General features: G+C 63.6%; 1 long non-coding RNA gene across 1 annotated transcript; it reads right to left on the bottom strand.

Moving 5' to 3' along the window:
- Window positions 1-730: 730 nt before the first annotated feature.
- On the bottom strand, window positions 731-3,141 carry LOC122454781. Its single transcript, XR_006273518.1, has 2 exons — window positions 2,884-3,141; window positions 731-1,494 (listed from the first exon to the last, which is right to left on the bottom strand). It is a non-coding gene; the product is annotated as an uncharacterized LOC122454781 (long non-coding RNA).
- Window positions 3,142-13,518: the final 10,377 nt, after the last annotated feature.

The raw sequence follows: 13,518 nt of genomic DNA, 5'->3' as shown, positions 1-13,518 counted from the left end.
CACAGAACGAGACTGCAGAAGGAGGCGGACCTTGGAAAGCAGTGATTTGGCAAAAATGAGGTCCTGTGGGCGGGCCCCAAGCCAACGTGACTGGTTGTAAGGGGAGAAGTGGACACACAGGGGAACACCAGGGGCTTGGGACACACAGGAGTGGCCTTATGAGGACACGGGGGGTGGGTGATGGCCGTCTGCAGGCCGTGAGAGAGGCCTGGAAAAACCAGGCCTGCTGGCACCCTGACCCCAGACTTCCGGCCTCCAGGACTGCAAGAGAATAACCGTCTGACGTCTGAGCCGCCCGGGCTGGGTGCTTGGCTGTGGTGGGGGGGACACAAGGAAGGTGGACACAGATGTCTCACACCGAGGAACAAGGCTGAGGCCAAGTCCCGGCGGAGGACAGCCAGGTGATGGAGCTCAGCCCGTCTGGAGCCTCCTCCGGGAACCCAGCCCCAGCCCCTGAACGGCCCTCCCTTCCCTCACCTCCTGAAACCCACCCAGGTCCAGCCCTCCTCCTTGGAGCCTCCCCGGGACCTCACTCTCGCCACTCTGGGTCCTGTCCACCCCGCAGCCACAGACCCCTCAGGGAGCAGGGAGCCGCCCCCCGGACGCCCCCCACCCCAACCCCGCTCAGACAGGCCTCCGCGAGCTGGGGGACCTAACACCCTCCCTTCCCTGGCCCACCCCAAAGCAGCCTTTTGCCAAACACAGTCAATAAATTATTCAGTTTGCAAAATGCCATTATGTGTGAGTTTACTTAATTGAATAGAATAATTTATGGTAAAACCCGGGGAAAGGAAGATCGATGAGGCACGGTAGAGAAGAATGATTGAGTTTCAGGGAAGGCAATTTGATTTTTATCCCTCATTATAATAATGTTAAGGGGAAAACATCAACTTGGGTCAGAATCAATATTTGCCGAGTGGCCGGACCATGAATTTTAACTGGAGGTGGCGAGGAGGTGGGCAGGCACGTCAATAATTAACGCCTGCTCCGCCGCCACAAATAACGGTGGGGTTCCGGCGCCGACACCTGCCGCCCGCGGACGCACGGGTGATCATAAAAGATAATTTAGGAACAAGTCTGTCCGCGACATGAGTGTAACACCCCCGACATGATTCAGGACGCAGCTCCTCGCCGGCTTCACAGCAAATCACCCGAACAGACAGATGGCACAAAGTCTCGCCTCCTCTTCCCAGCGCCCTGCCTCGGTCATCACAACACCAGCAGCCGGGGCCAGGCCTCGGTCATCACAACGCCCTCCAGCCCTGGTGTCCAGAACGGCTGCAGCCAGCTACCAGCTGTGGGACCCTGGGCACATCTCCTGCCAGGAACCTCGGTGCCCTCGCTGGGAGAGCAGAAACGGGGGTCCTTGGGTTGGCACAAACGTCCGCTCCTGACGCTGCTCCTCCCCGACTGGAAGGAGGCTCCTGGTCGGACGTCTTCAGTCCAGATAACCTGCCCCGTCCACGTCCACAGGCGCCTGTGTGCGCACACCCACTGCCCACAGCCCCCGCAGGAAACCTCAGGCTCCGGTCCTGCAGGTTCGGGGGCAGCAGAGGATTCCGAGCCCCCGGGAGGGGCTCCCTGCGCCACATAGCCCCTAGGCTTCCTGCCTCCTGGCTCTGGAGCCCTCTGAAGCCCCAGGGGCCCTTCTAGGCCCCCCACCCCCATAGACACCCATGTGGTCAGCTCCAAGAAGGACTCGGTGCCCTGAGCTCCTGGGTCTCTGTCCCCAGTTTATAGATGAGAAAACAGAACCTTGTGAGCTCATGGGACTTGCCTGAGGCCACACGCCTGGGTGGCCCAGCCCCACCTCTGCAGGCCGTCCGGACACTTCTAGAGGCAGGTCTGGACAGCAGGGTCAGGGTGAGACAGACCCCGCAGGTCCTGGAGGCTGGGCAGGGAGCCCAGGGCAGGTCTGGACAGCAGGGTCAGGGTGAGACAGACCCCGCAGGTCCTGGAGGCTGGGCAGGGAGCCCAGGGCACAGCCACCGCCTTGGGCCCCTGTGGGGACCAGGGACATCTGCTCTGTACAGAAAGTGGCATCCAGCTATTTGCCTTTATGGGCAGAGGGTGGTACCAAGGCCTGTGCTCACTGTGTGACCTTAATCATGGCCTTCCTCTCTCTGACCTGACTTCCACTTTTTAAGGACCCTCTCTGACCCTCTGACCCTGGGCTGGGTGGCAGGGAGGGGGAAGTGGGCCATGACCCACAGAGTCAGTGCCTAGGGGACCCCTTGCCCACCCACCTCCCCTCAGGGGACCCTCCCCTGCAGGCGTGTTGGCCAGAGCTCAGCCCCAGCACCCTCAGGACCCACGTCACCTGAACACAGACAGAACTGCACAGACCCCGCAGATACACCTCCCACAGGGGCTTCTCCTGCAGGCTGAGGGGTCTCCAAGGACAGGGGTGGAGTCTAGCTCCTACCTGTGCCCCCCTCCCAGCGCTGAGCCCTAATCCTGTTGGATAAGTGAATGGGTGGGTGCTTGGGAGGGTGGATGGGTGGACAGGTGGACGGAAGCAGGAATGAATGGATGGATGAGAGATGGATGGATGGGTGGATGGATGGATGATGGGTGGATGATGGATGGATGATGGATGGATAATGAGTGCGTGGATGGATGGATAATGGGTGGATGGATGGATGATGGATAGGTGGGTGGATAGATGGGTATATGCATGATAGACGGATCAGTGGACAGATAACCACAGTGGATGGATGGAGGGGTGACGGGTGGATAAGTGGGTGGCTGAGTAGATAGGTGAGGATATGGAAAAGAGTAGGGAGCTGGACACACGGCTGGGTGCCAAGGAGCTGGAGGACAAGGAACAGAGAGGTCAGAGTGTCCGTGAGTGGTGGACGGAATGAGGGGAAGAGAGGATACCTGGGTAGCTGGGCAGGTGGGCGCACGGGGAGCGAGGTCCGCAGAGTCCTGGTGCTCAGTAGATGTTTATCAAACAAGCGGATGACTGGCCAGGGGGAAGTGGGCCACTGGAGCAGCAACTCCACCCACCTCACCACACTGGGACGACAGAAGAGCCCCATCGAAGGCTCTGAGCCTTCGATTCCCCCCCAGTGGTGGAGGGCAAAGCTGGGGCAGAGCTCAGAGCCAGCTCCCCAGGCCCTGCCACATCAGTGGACAGCGTGGCCCCCGGCCCAGCCCTGCCTCCCGGTCTACTTGCCGCCCCTCCTGCGGCTCGGGTCTCAGCTGGTGCCGTGAGCTCCTGGGGTCTGCAGGAGGCAGAGACTCCGCACCCTCTGCTCGCCCCCTGGGGCCCCCGCTGCAGGCAAGAGGGCCGGGCAGACCCCTGGGGCCATCAGACAGCTGCCCCTTGGAGGGCGCCGCCACACCTCCCCCCCCGACTGACGGGCACCCTGATTCCTCATCACAGCCGCGAGGCTCAGCCCAGACGTCCTGCTCCTAACAGCGAGCTTGGCGGGACGCCTGTCAGCACAGGGGCAGGCCGAGGCGGCCGAGGGCGGGCAGGGCAGGCCACCGGTCTGGGGGCTGGGCTGCTGTCTGTCACCACAAAGGATGAGAGATTGAGACGGCCGGAAATGGCCTGGAGGGAAACTGGATGGCACTTTGGGCATGGGCCACCTCGGTTTCAAAAAGGGAATGCAAGGCAGTAGACCAGAACCCCAGCGCTGTGAGTCTCGGGGGCCCCTGCCACCCACCCGCCCGTCCCCACCCCACCCCACCAAAGTCAGCCCCCCACTGTGTCTGCACCCCCCCTCCCCTTAGCAAGTCCTGTCTGATTTATCCCCACCACCTTCCCCACGAGCAGCGCTGGGTGCCTCCGAAGACCTTCCAGGTGACTCGGTAGAGAACCCACCTGTAATGCAGGAGGCACAGGAGACGCGGGTTCCATCCCGGGCTCGGGAAGATCCCCTGGAGAAGGGCATGGCAACCCACTCCAGTATTCTTGCCTGGAGACTCCCTCGGACAGAGGAGCCCGGCGGGCCCAGAGGGCAGTGGAGTCGGGCACCACTGGCGGGCTGAGCAAGCACACAAGCGCCCTGGGAAGCAGCTCCTCCCTCCCGCCCCCGCCCATGCTGACAAGTGGCGAAGCGCTGGCTCGCCGAGCAAACGGCTCGCCCAACACAGGCACGCGGTTTATCAGCAGTCTCACCGCCGTAAGGATGTGTCCGTGCAAGTTAAAGTCAACAGGAAAGGACACCCCTCTCTACCCTCCGAGTCCCACCTGGCCTCTGGCGACTCCCCGCTCCTCGAGTTTCCAGGGCCGACCCCGTGGCCACAGATCCACCGACGAGGCCACGTCCCACACCCGGCTCTCCCCACTCGACTCGTGGTCGTGAGGTCTGCCATGTGAGCCACGGTCCCACAATCTCTCACCCTCCGCTCTGCCCAAGCCTCTGTCCACACCAGCGCTAAGGCCTCTGCAGTTACCAGCTTTCCACACCATGGCAGGGATTGGGACGTGATTCCATTTTATGATATTCAATGACAAATATGCTTCACAGATGGCTCACAAAAGCCCTGAAAATGTCGCCACTCTCACTGGCCAATAGGACCCAGCTCCCAGCTCGACCTCTACCTCCACACCCGCCTGGCGTGAGCGAACAAAGGAATAAGCGAACAAAGGAATGAGTGAATGAATGGATGGACGAATTTTGGTCTCAGCCCAAAGCTCCTTCTGGAGCCTCCTGTGGGGCCCCTGGAATGTCCAAAACATTCCAGACTAAGTGAAAGTCACTCATTCATGTCCGACCCTTTGCGACCCATGGACTGTAGCCCGCCAGCTCCTCTGTCCATGGGAGTCTCCAGGCAAGAATACTGGAGTGGGTTGCCATGCCCTCCTCCAGGGGATCTTCCCGACCCAGGGATCGAACCCAGGTCTCCCCCATTGCAGGTGGATTTTTTTTAACCATCTGAGTCACCAGGGAAGCCCAAAAATACTGGAGTGGGTAGCTGATCCCTTCTCCAGGGGAACTTCCTGACCCAGGAATTGAACCAGGGTCTCCTGCATTGCAGGCAGATTCTCTACCAACTGAGCCACCAAGGAAGCCTTATTCAGACTAAACAGGTTCCCAAAACAGCACTGACAATCCCGTACTCTGGGGCGGCCCACTTAGAATGGCTGAGGGCAAGGCCATACCCAGAGGCCCTGTGGGCAGGACACCGGCTCTGTGCTGGGCCCTGTCCCTGTCCTCCAGTGGAGGGTCTAGGAGAGACCTGGAGCCATGGGCAGGGGTGCTGCGAGGGCTGAATGAGGTCTCAGGGGCTCAGCGGACTGCACACTGCTGTCCTCCCAAGGTCCCTCCTCAGCCTGGCCACCCCTGATGGGCCCCCCTCCTCCTGCAGCCAAGGCAGGAGTGGAACAGAGCTGCCCGCCTCACCAGGGACATCCCTGCCGTCAGGAGGACCCTCATCCCTGCCGGTCTAGTCCTCTGCCTTCCAGGATCCCATTAAGTGCCTCCTCTACCAGGAAGCCTTCCCTAACAACTTCTGCCTCAAGCGGAAGGACTCCCCTTCTCCTGAGTGCCCTACCTACGTTCTCTGCTTCTCTCCTAGCCTAGGTCACCTGGGAGATGGCAGGTCACCTGCTGGCCCGTACCTCCTGCTTCTGGACCCACAGGCGCTCAGCCTGGGCAGCGGTGAGACAGGCGGCAGGTCCCTCTCCCTGCAACACAGCCTCACTCCCGCTTTGATGGTGCGTGGGGCGGAGCTGGGGTCTCTGTGGACGGTTCCCCCCCAAGCTGCCCCAGCCTTAGCCGGACCTGACCACTCCCTGCACAGAGCTTGGCATCCCCCTTGGCCAGAGGCCCCCTGGGTGGGCTGAGCGGAAAACAGAGCAAATGTGTGTTTCGTTAAAAGAAAAGGAGACTGTCGGGGGCGTCCCTAAGGAAGTCGTCAGATGGACCACAAGTCGCACTCCAGGCCTGCCCGGCTGGTCCACATTGAAAAGCAAATCAGCAAGCACAGAGATGACTGAAAGGAGGCCAAAAAGAGCCAGACGGACTTCTCGGGAAAGACACGTTCTCCGTGAGTGAGATGCTGGGCTGGGAGTCCAGGGACACCGGGGTCTCTCCCACCCCACCCACCACGTGTCTGGGGGCCAGAGGCAGGGCGGGTATGGCTGTGGGTGGGGGCGGGGGCCTCAAGGGCAGAGGGAGCCCAGGTCACCCCAGATTCTGGGGGGAGGATGGAGTTGAGACAGTGAGGGGGGCAGGGTGAGGGGTGGGGCCGGGGGCAGGGTGAGGGAAGAGGAAGCCCTGGGTTTGATCCCACAGGTGTGTGGGGTCTGAGGGGCATGGGGTAGGGGTGGGGAGTGTCAGAATCACAGATCTGGGAAACATGAAGTCACCAGGCAGGACAAGGTGGTCCAGGGGGAGGGGGAGAGGCAGGAGGGTCACCACAAGGACCGGGAGTCAGCAGCACCCAGGAGGAGGGGCCCAGACGTCAGGGGCAGTGGCCCCGTGTGGCACCTTCATCTGCAGCCTGTGACCTCGGGACTGGGGGGGCAGACCTGAAAGATGGCCCCCCACCTCAGTCTCACCCCTCACGAGCCCCTCTCCAGCCGCCCTCCCACCTCTCCCCTGAGCACCCCACTGCCTGCCTGCCTTGCACTGGGGTGCCGCCTCCGCTAGCAGGACCAGGTCTCACCCTGGGCCCTACTCCTAGGCTGTGGGTCCATTTGCAAGTCTAACTGCTTGCTCCCGCATTCACACCCCATACATTGGCACCCACAGCAGAGATGCCGCCTGGGTGAGCCCACAATTAAGGGGCCCCCTCCTCACTTAACTTACACACAGGAGCCAGCCCCCAGGGGCAGGCAGGAAGGTGTGGGGAGAGGACCCAGGCCAGGCTGGGGCCTGGGGGCTTCCCAGAGGAGGGGGCCTGGAAGAAGCCAGGGTAGGGTTCACTCCCCACCCTGCTTCCCCACCTCCCACTGCTCACAGCGGGACCACCCCCACCCCCGTCACAGCCCCCATCCCAGGCCTCCTGAAGCATTGACTGGGGCTCAAGTTCCCCGGCGAGCTCAGCTCCAGAGGCCGAGCTGTCCCGGGAATCACGGCACCAATGGGAACCCGGCCCCTGGGACAGCCCCCCGGGACTTCCAGGTCTCAGAGGAGCAGGGGCAGAGCCCTGGCCAAGCACAGGGGACCCTCTGCTCCCCCCGCCAGTGGCCTGCGGCTCCCCCTGACACACTCCAGGGGCAGATACCACCCGGCATGCAGGCCCCAGACCAGGGCCCTCCCCACCCCACTGTCTCGGGGTCCCCAGGGTCCTTGATGGGGAAACTGAGGCCTCGAGGGCGGAGGTCACAGATCAGGGCCAGCGCTGAGACCGAAGGGTCAGTGTCCTCATTTCATCACAGAGGACGGTGACGAACAGAGAAGTCAGGGCGCTTTCCTGGGTCACACAGCTGTGTTTCATGACACGTCTGGGACTGGAGCCCACCCTCTAGGCGCCCCAGCATCTGCTGGGTCAGCCTCTGGCTCAGGGGCAGGGGACAGGGGAGGAGAGGAGGGACCGGTTCAGGCAGGGAGCAGCTGGGGCCGCCCTCCCCCGGGACCGGGAGTGGAGAATTCCAAGGTGGCCGCAGCTGAGCATTAGCACAGCGGCCGGAGCTGCCCCAGTCCTGCCCCCGCCCCTCCCGCCAGCTGCCCCTGCTCCAGCCCAGAAGCTTCCCTGCCCCTCCCCTGAGCCCCACACCTGCCGCCTTCACACAGGCCCACTGGCACCGCCCTTCAGGGGCTCTGGGCCAGACTGCCCAGGACTCCAGGAGGCCAGGGGCCCTGGAGGCACGGCCCCTGCACGTGGGCCAGCCCACGGTCAGTGGTGGCCAACAGAAGCTTCTAAGAGAAAGTCCGTGTACGAAACTCAAGGGACAAGGGAGACCAAAGTGCCCGAGGCCCTGAGCTACACCCTCGGACCCCAGCCTCCCCTAAATCTGCCCGCTCAGTTCACAGACCCTGAGACACCTAGAACCTCATTGCCTTGACCCCCAGGCCCCTATAACCCCAGACCCCCCGTCCCCCAGGCTCCAGACCCTGAGCCCCAGGCCCCCAGACCATCAAAGGCACAGGCCCCCACGCCCAGAGGCAGAGGTTCTCATTCCTACAGGTCAGAGCTCAGGCCCCACCGGGGAGCAGGTGGTATAGAGTCGGTGGTTTGAGCAGAGCTCAGGGTGAAGGCCTAGAGTAGGTGAAAAGCTTCTAGAAGCTTCCATCACCCACCTAGAGGAATGACCCCCTCACCTATACTTCCCTCTCTGCGAGGCAGCCTGTCCCGACCCCAGCACTGGGTCGGGGGACACGGGGGCCTGCCAGTCAGGGGTGCGAGACCCTCCCCTGCTGCCTGAGGCCCCGTTCCAGGAGGGTTTCTGCTGGGGGTTGAGAGGGAGGCAGGGAGGCCAGAGAGCAGGGCGGGAGGAGTCTGGCTCCGAGGGAGGCCGGCAGGGAAGCGGCCTGAGCCAGAGTCGTCCCCCACCCCCTCCCACGCCCCCTCCTCCCTGCCCCATTCCCGGGGCCCAGGGACAGACAGGGGGCCTCCCGGGGAGCAGCCCCCCTGTGCTGTAAGTGCCAGGACCAGTCCTCACTCCCAGCACCCGCAGAGGGCCGGCCAGGGGCTGGGCAGGTGACCACCCTCAATCAGGGCCAGAGAGGTGGGGACTGGGGGCCCGGCAGGACGGATGAGGGAGGGGACAGAGGCCTGGGGACCTGGGGGCCAGTCCTGACCCCTCTAACTGCCTGGGCAGCCCTGGCCCCCGCACCCCCACCCCCTGGCCCCAGTTGCCCGCCCCTTGCTGAAGGAGGTGTCCAGACTCAGCCGTTGTGAGCTGACAGCTGGCCCCCAGCCCCCACCAGACCCCGGGAAAGGAGCAGGAACTGCAGAAACCTGGGGAGGGTGGGTAGTGGGGAGTCCTCCCTGGAGGCGGGCCCCTTTCTGCCCATGGAGCCACAGGCGTTTGGGAGACAAATGCTTCTGGAGAAACAAGCCTGGATGGAGGATGGAGGAATACTCATGTTTTAAAAGGTGCGTGCCTCCCAAACAGCACCGACTCAGCCGGCCAGATGGAGGCCAGAGCGCCGTCTCCTGCCGCCTCCCTGACCCCTGCTCCTCCTGGCTGTGGGCCCCCAGCCCCTGGGGCTCCAGAGAGAAAGGGTTCCAGGACTTGCCTGGCAATCCAGTGGTTCCCCGGGAGAGGCGGGGATGGGGACTGAGGGGGAAGGAAGGTTCCCCTGCAGAGCTTCCTCACCTCGGCTTTGGCTGCCAGAAGCCTGGACCTCTGCCCTCCCCCCACCCCCGCCTCTGGGAGAGGGAAGCAGGGCTTCTCATCCAAGCCCGCCCAGGATGGCCCGGCTGCAGTTAGCCGGCAAGGCTCACTGGGGAGACTCTTACTGTGTACTAAGTTGCTCAGTCGTGTCTGACTCTTTGTGACCCCATGGACTGTAGCCTGCCAGGCTCCTCTGTCTCTGGGATTCTTCAGGCAAGAATACTGGAATCCCCCTCCTCCAGGGGATCTTCCCAACCCAGGGATCAAACTTGCATCTCATGTCTCCTGCATTGGCAGGCGGGTTCTTTACCACAAGTGCCATCTACACTTAAAATCCCCTGTGAGACCCAGTGGGGAGGCTGGTGAGGGGGCAACACAAGGTGCCCACCAGGCCCTGCTCCCCCGCCCGTCCCCCCTGCAGCGCGGAAGCCCACCCCAGCCCCTTCTCCCCCAGCAGCTCAGGGGCCCTCCTGCTACCCGGCTGCCCCAGAGCCTGGATGGACCCTTCATCCCAGCAGCCCCAGGCATCCAGCCACGCGAAGTTTGGGACCCTCAGCCCACCCACCCTCTGCTCCAGGGTCGCACGCTCATGGATCGGAGGTCACCGTGGAGCCCCTGAGCCGCCGGCCAGCTGTCCCCACAGGACCAGGACAAGGGGAGAGGCTGAGGCTTCTGGTGGGGATTCCAAGAGCCCTGAGCACAGAGCTCAGGGCTGGAAACTCCACACGCGTGTGCGTGCGTGTGTGCCCATGCGTTCCAAGTAATGCATCTGTCCTTCTGGGGGAGGCGTGCTTCCCACCAGCTAGTCCCTTTCCGGCTTATTAACAAATCGCATGGCCTGACACGCACTTCCCCCGGGACTAAATCTCCCCATCAAATCAGCATAATGTGAACTAAGTAAACACTGGGATGCTCAGGCCACGCTAGGCCGGCGGCCACCTCCCCGCCTGGCCACCCCCCCACCCCCACCCCCACCCCGGGGCCCTGCTGCAGGACTGGCTGAGTCTGGACCCTCCCCCCAGCGCTCAGAGCCTTCCTGATTCCCAGCCCACACTGCCTGTTGAGGCCCATGGGGGGAGCCTGGGACCCCTGGAACTGTCCCTCGGACACCCTAGTTCCCCTCACGCATGCACCAGCCCTGGGAACCTGCCCCTGCCCATCCTCCTGGATGAAGCTAACTGAGGGTCTTCAGGGCAGGCCCTTGGAGTCACTGTGGCATCTGCAGTGAGGCAGTAAAGTGTGTGTGGAAGCGCCCAGCCTCGGCTCTCACAAGGGTCCACGGGCTGGAGCATGAGGCCAGCCTTGCCCTTCCAGCCCACCCACGCCATGGCCACTGCCTCCCGGAGCCCCGATTCCCTTCCGGATGGTGGGGGAGGAGGGGGTGGGAGGAGCCCCAAGGCAATGGGGACTTGTAGTGCTCCCGAGGACCTGGGACTCGGAGGAGGGGTAACTGCCAGGCGCGCAGTTCACAGCTGTCTGCTCTGCTGCTCCAAGGCCCCAGGATCTAGGGACCAGCAGGCATGATCCCAGGGTCTCCCTCAGGCCAGGGTCTCCAGGGCCAAGGGCCTGAAGACAGGAGCACCAGGCTGATGCTCACCAGGCCCGGAGGGTACCTCAGCACCCCCCGCCTAGCCCATGACACAGCCCAGGACAGTCCAGACCCCAGGCCTGCTGCCCAATGCCCCGCTCTGAGGGGACCTGTTCAGGGTTTAGACGTTTGCAAGATACATCAACATCTAGGCGTACGTTCCTGAAAGGCACAGTCCTGCCTGGCTTCCAGAAAGCCCAGAAACCCCCAGAAGGCCCCAGAAACTCCAACCTAGAAGCAGGTGTGGGGGGCGGGGGGTGGGCATGGCTGCCTGAGCTCCTCCCCAAAGCCCTGGCAGGGCCCAGAGGTGTCGGCTGGGAAGGTCAGACTCTGCGGGGCAGAGTGTCCTGCTGGAATGTCACTGATGGGCAGTGACCACAGGGACCAGTAGGTGACGTCACAGCTGGGAACTAGGGTGTCCTGGGGACAGTCCCCAGAGTAGTTCCCCATCCCAGGCCTGCCACTCCTCACCCGCCCCTGTCAGAGGCGGACACGCGGGACCCACCTCCCTGCCTCTAGCCCCGCCCACAGTAGCCGGGCCCTGCCCTGCCCACGTGCACTTGGCCCCGCCCATATGCACTTGGCCCCGCCCACGTGGGCCCGGCCCCGCCTCTCCCCCACGAGTGCCCCGCCTCTGCGCATCCTTGTAGGTCTGGCTCTGGGAGCTCAGCGCCTCGTTAGAACTCTGTCCACTTCTGGGCAAATCAAATCACCCAAAGGTGAGCCTCCAGAGACTAGAGCGGGCCCTTTGCTCTGGGAAGGAGGCAGACGGTTCTTGGGGGCGGGAGCAACACCCCAGCCCTACCCCTGGGGGGCGGGGGGGGGGGGGTGTCCAGCTTTCCAGGAGGCTGCACTCCCAGGGTGGGAGGGTGGGGGGCGGGACCATGAGTCCAGGACCCTGCTGGGTGCTGGTGCTTGCTGACACACGTGAAGAATTGTGCACGTGGAGCCCCCGTGACCCTCCCCATGGCCACATCGCCCTGTTTTGAGATGGTGAGACCCCAGGTGCAGAGCTGGGGTTCACACCCAGGCACCGTGCCAGAGCCCACCTGTGGCGTCGGCATCCCTGAGAAGCACCGCTCAAGACGCCCTCCTCAGGCCCCCAGGCTCCCGGCCACCCCCACATAGACCTCTCCTGCCCCTGCACACAGGAAGCCTCGTTCCCCACTGCTGGATCTGGGTCTCCAAAATCTGCTCCCCTGGGTTTAGCTCCAGACACACAGCTGGACACACAGGGCTTGGAAAGTCCCCACCAAAGACTGTGTCCCGTGAGAATTCCTTCCTGAAGCCAGATTTCAAGGTCCCTGGAGCAAGCACCAGCCTCTTCTGGCCCTCAGTCTGGGGCCCAGACAGCGGCTGATCTGGGTCGGGCTCAGAGGACACAGTGGGGACGGTGAGCGGATGGGCAGGGCCGGCTCGGGCTGTAGATCACCCCCGTCCTGTCCCGAGTTCTCAGCTGCGGCTCATCCCGCCTCGTAAAGATGCCAGCGAGCCCCGGGCCAGCACAGGCAGGCCCACAAATCAGCAGCAGGCGCTGGATTTAGAGCATCACCCCTCTGCCAGGCAGATCAGCCTCGGCGGATGGCCACCGAGGCCGCAAGAAATACGGCAGCACGTCTCGGCTGCTGGAGAAACAGGAGAGATTTATTCCAAACCAAGGAGGCTGAGTACGCTGTCGGGGCGGCTCAGACGCAGCCCTCCTTCCACGGGAGGGGAAACCAAGGCAGAGGAGGGGGAGCTGCCGGGACCCAGGTGCCGCGGGGGTCCAGTCCCGGGGATGCTCGGGTGACTGGCAGCCCCCACATCGGGAGTTTTCTGTCAATGGAGCACCTGAGCCATCTTCTGAGGACAGCTGAAGCCAGTTAGTCACTTGGACCACGCTTTCCCAAATGACTGAGAAAAGCGGGAGTCAGTACATGTGGGAAAGGCGGGGCCCGTGGCGGCCGCCCTCCTCTGGACTGGGGGTGGGGGCAAACGGCTGCCCCTGGGGGTGACTGGGCAGGAACAGCAGCGGGGGACGTGCAGACCAGCTGGCTGATGGCTGCCCGGGGGTGGGAGGCTGACCTCACATTCCCCAAGTGATGACAGCATGCAGGCAGGTATAGGGTGACCTCACCCCGGAGCCGCCCTGTGAGTTCTCAGGGACGTCACTGCCCCTTCGCCAGCCCCAGGGCCGGGTCAGGCAGCCAGGGCACACAGCAGTTAGACAGGCATCTTCACAGGCGCTGGGGATGCAGCCCCAAGCCCTCCAGCTGGCAGACGGCCTCCTGGGCGCCCCTCCCCGACGGGCAGCCACTGAGTTCCCTGGAAGACCCAGAGCCTGGCACGGGCTACGGCCGCGCAGGGGACGGACCCAGCCTCAGACAGGCCCCAGGGACCCCATCACCGCTCCCAGGTCTCCGTGGCTGCATGGGGGGTGGGGGGGGGCGGCTGCCTCCCCGGCACAGCCTCTGACCCTGGAAGCTCCCCCCAGCTGGGGAGCCCCAGGAGAGGGCCTACGTCGACTGCTCCCCCCAGCTGGACACTCAGAGACCACAGACCCCCTTCCCCAGTGCCCCGGACCGCGCCCACAGACGGGAGGCTGGCGAGGACAGTGTGGCCACTGACACAGAGTCAGCAGAAAGCCCAGCCCGGGTGGAGAAGGGCCCAGATTTGCCCCTAGATGGCTGGTGGGCCCCCCGGTCCA

The sequence above is a fragment of the Cervus canadensis genome, chromosome 17 (assembly GCF_019320065.1).
Source record: "Cervus canadensis isolate Bull #8, Minnesota chromosome 17, ASM1932006v1, whole genome shotgun sequence".
Lineage (NCBI taxonomy): Eukaryota > Metazoa > Chordata > Mammalia > Artiodactyla > Cervidae > Cervus > Cervus canadensis.
Note: the sequence above shows the minus strand (reverse complement) of the source record. Positions and strands in the feature narration are given on the sequence as shown.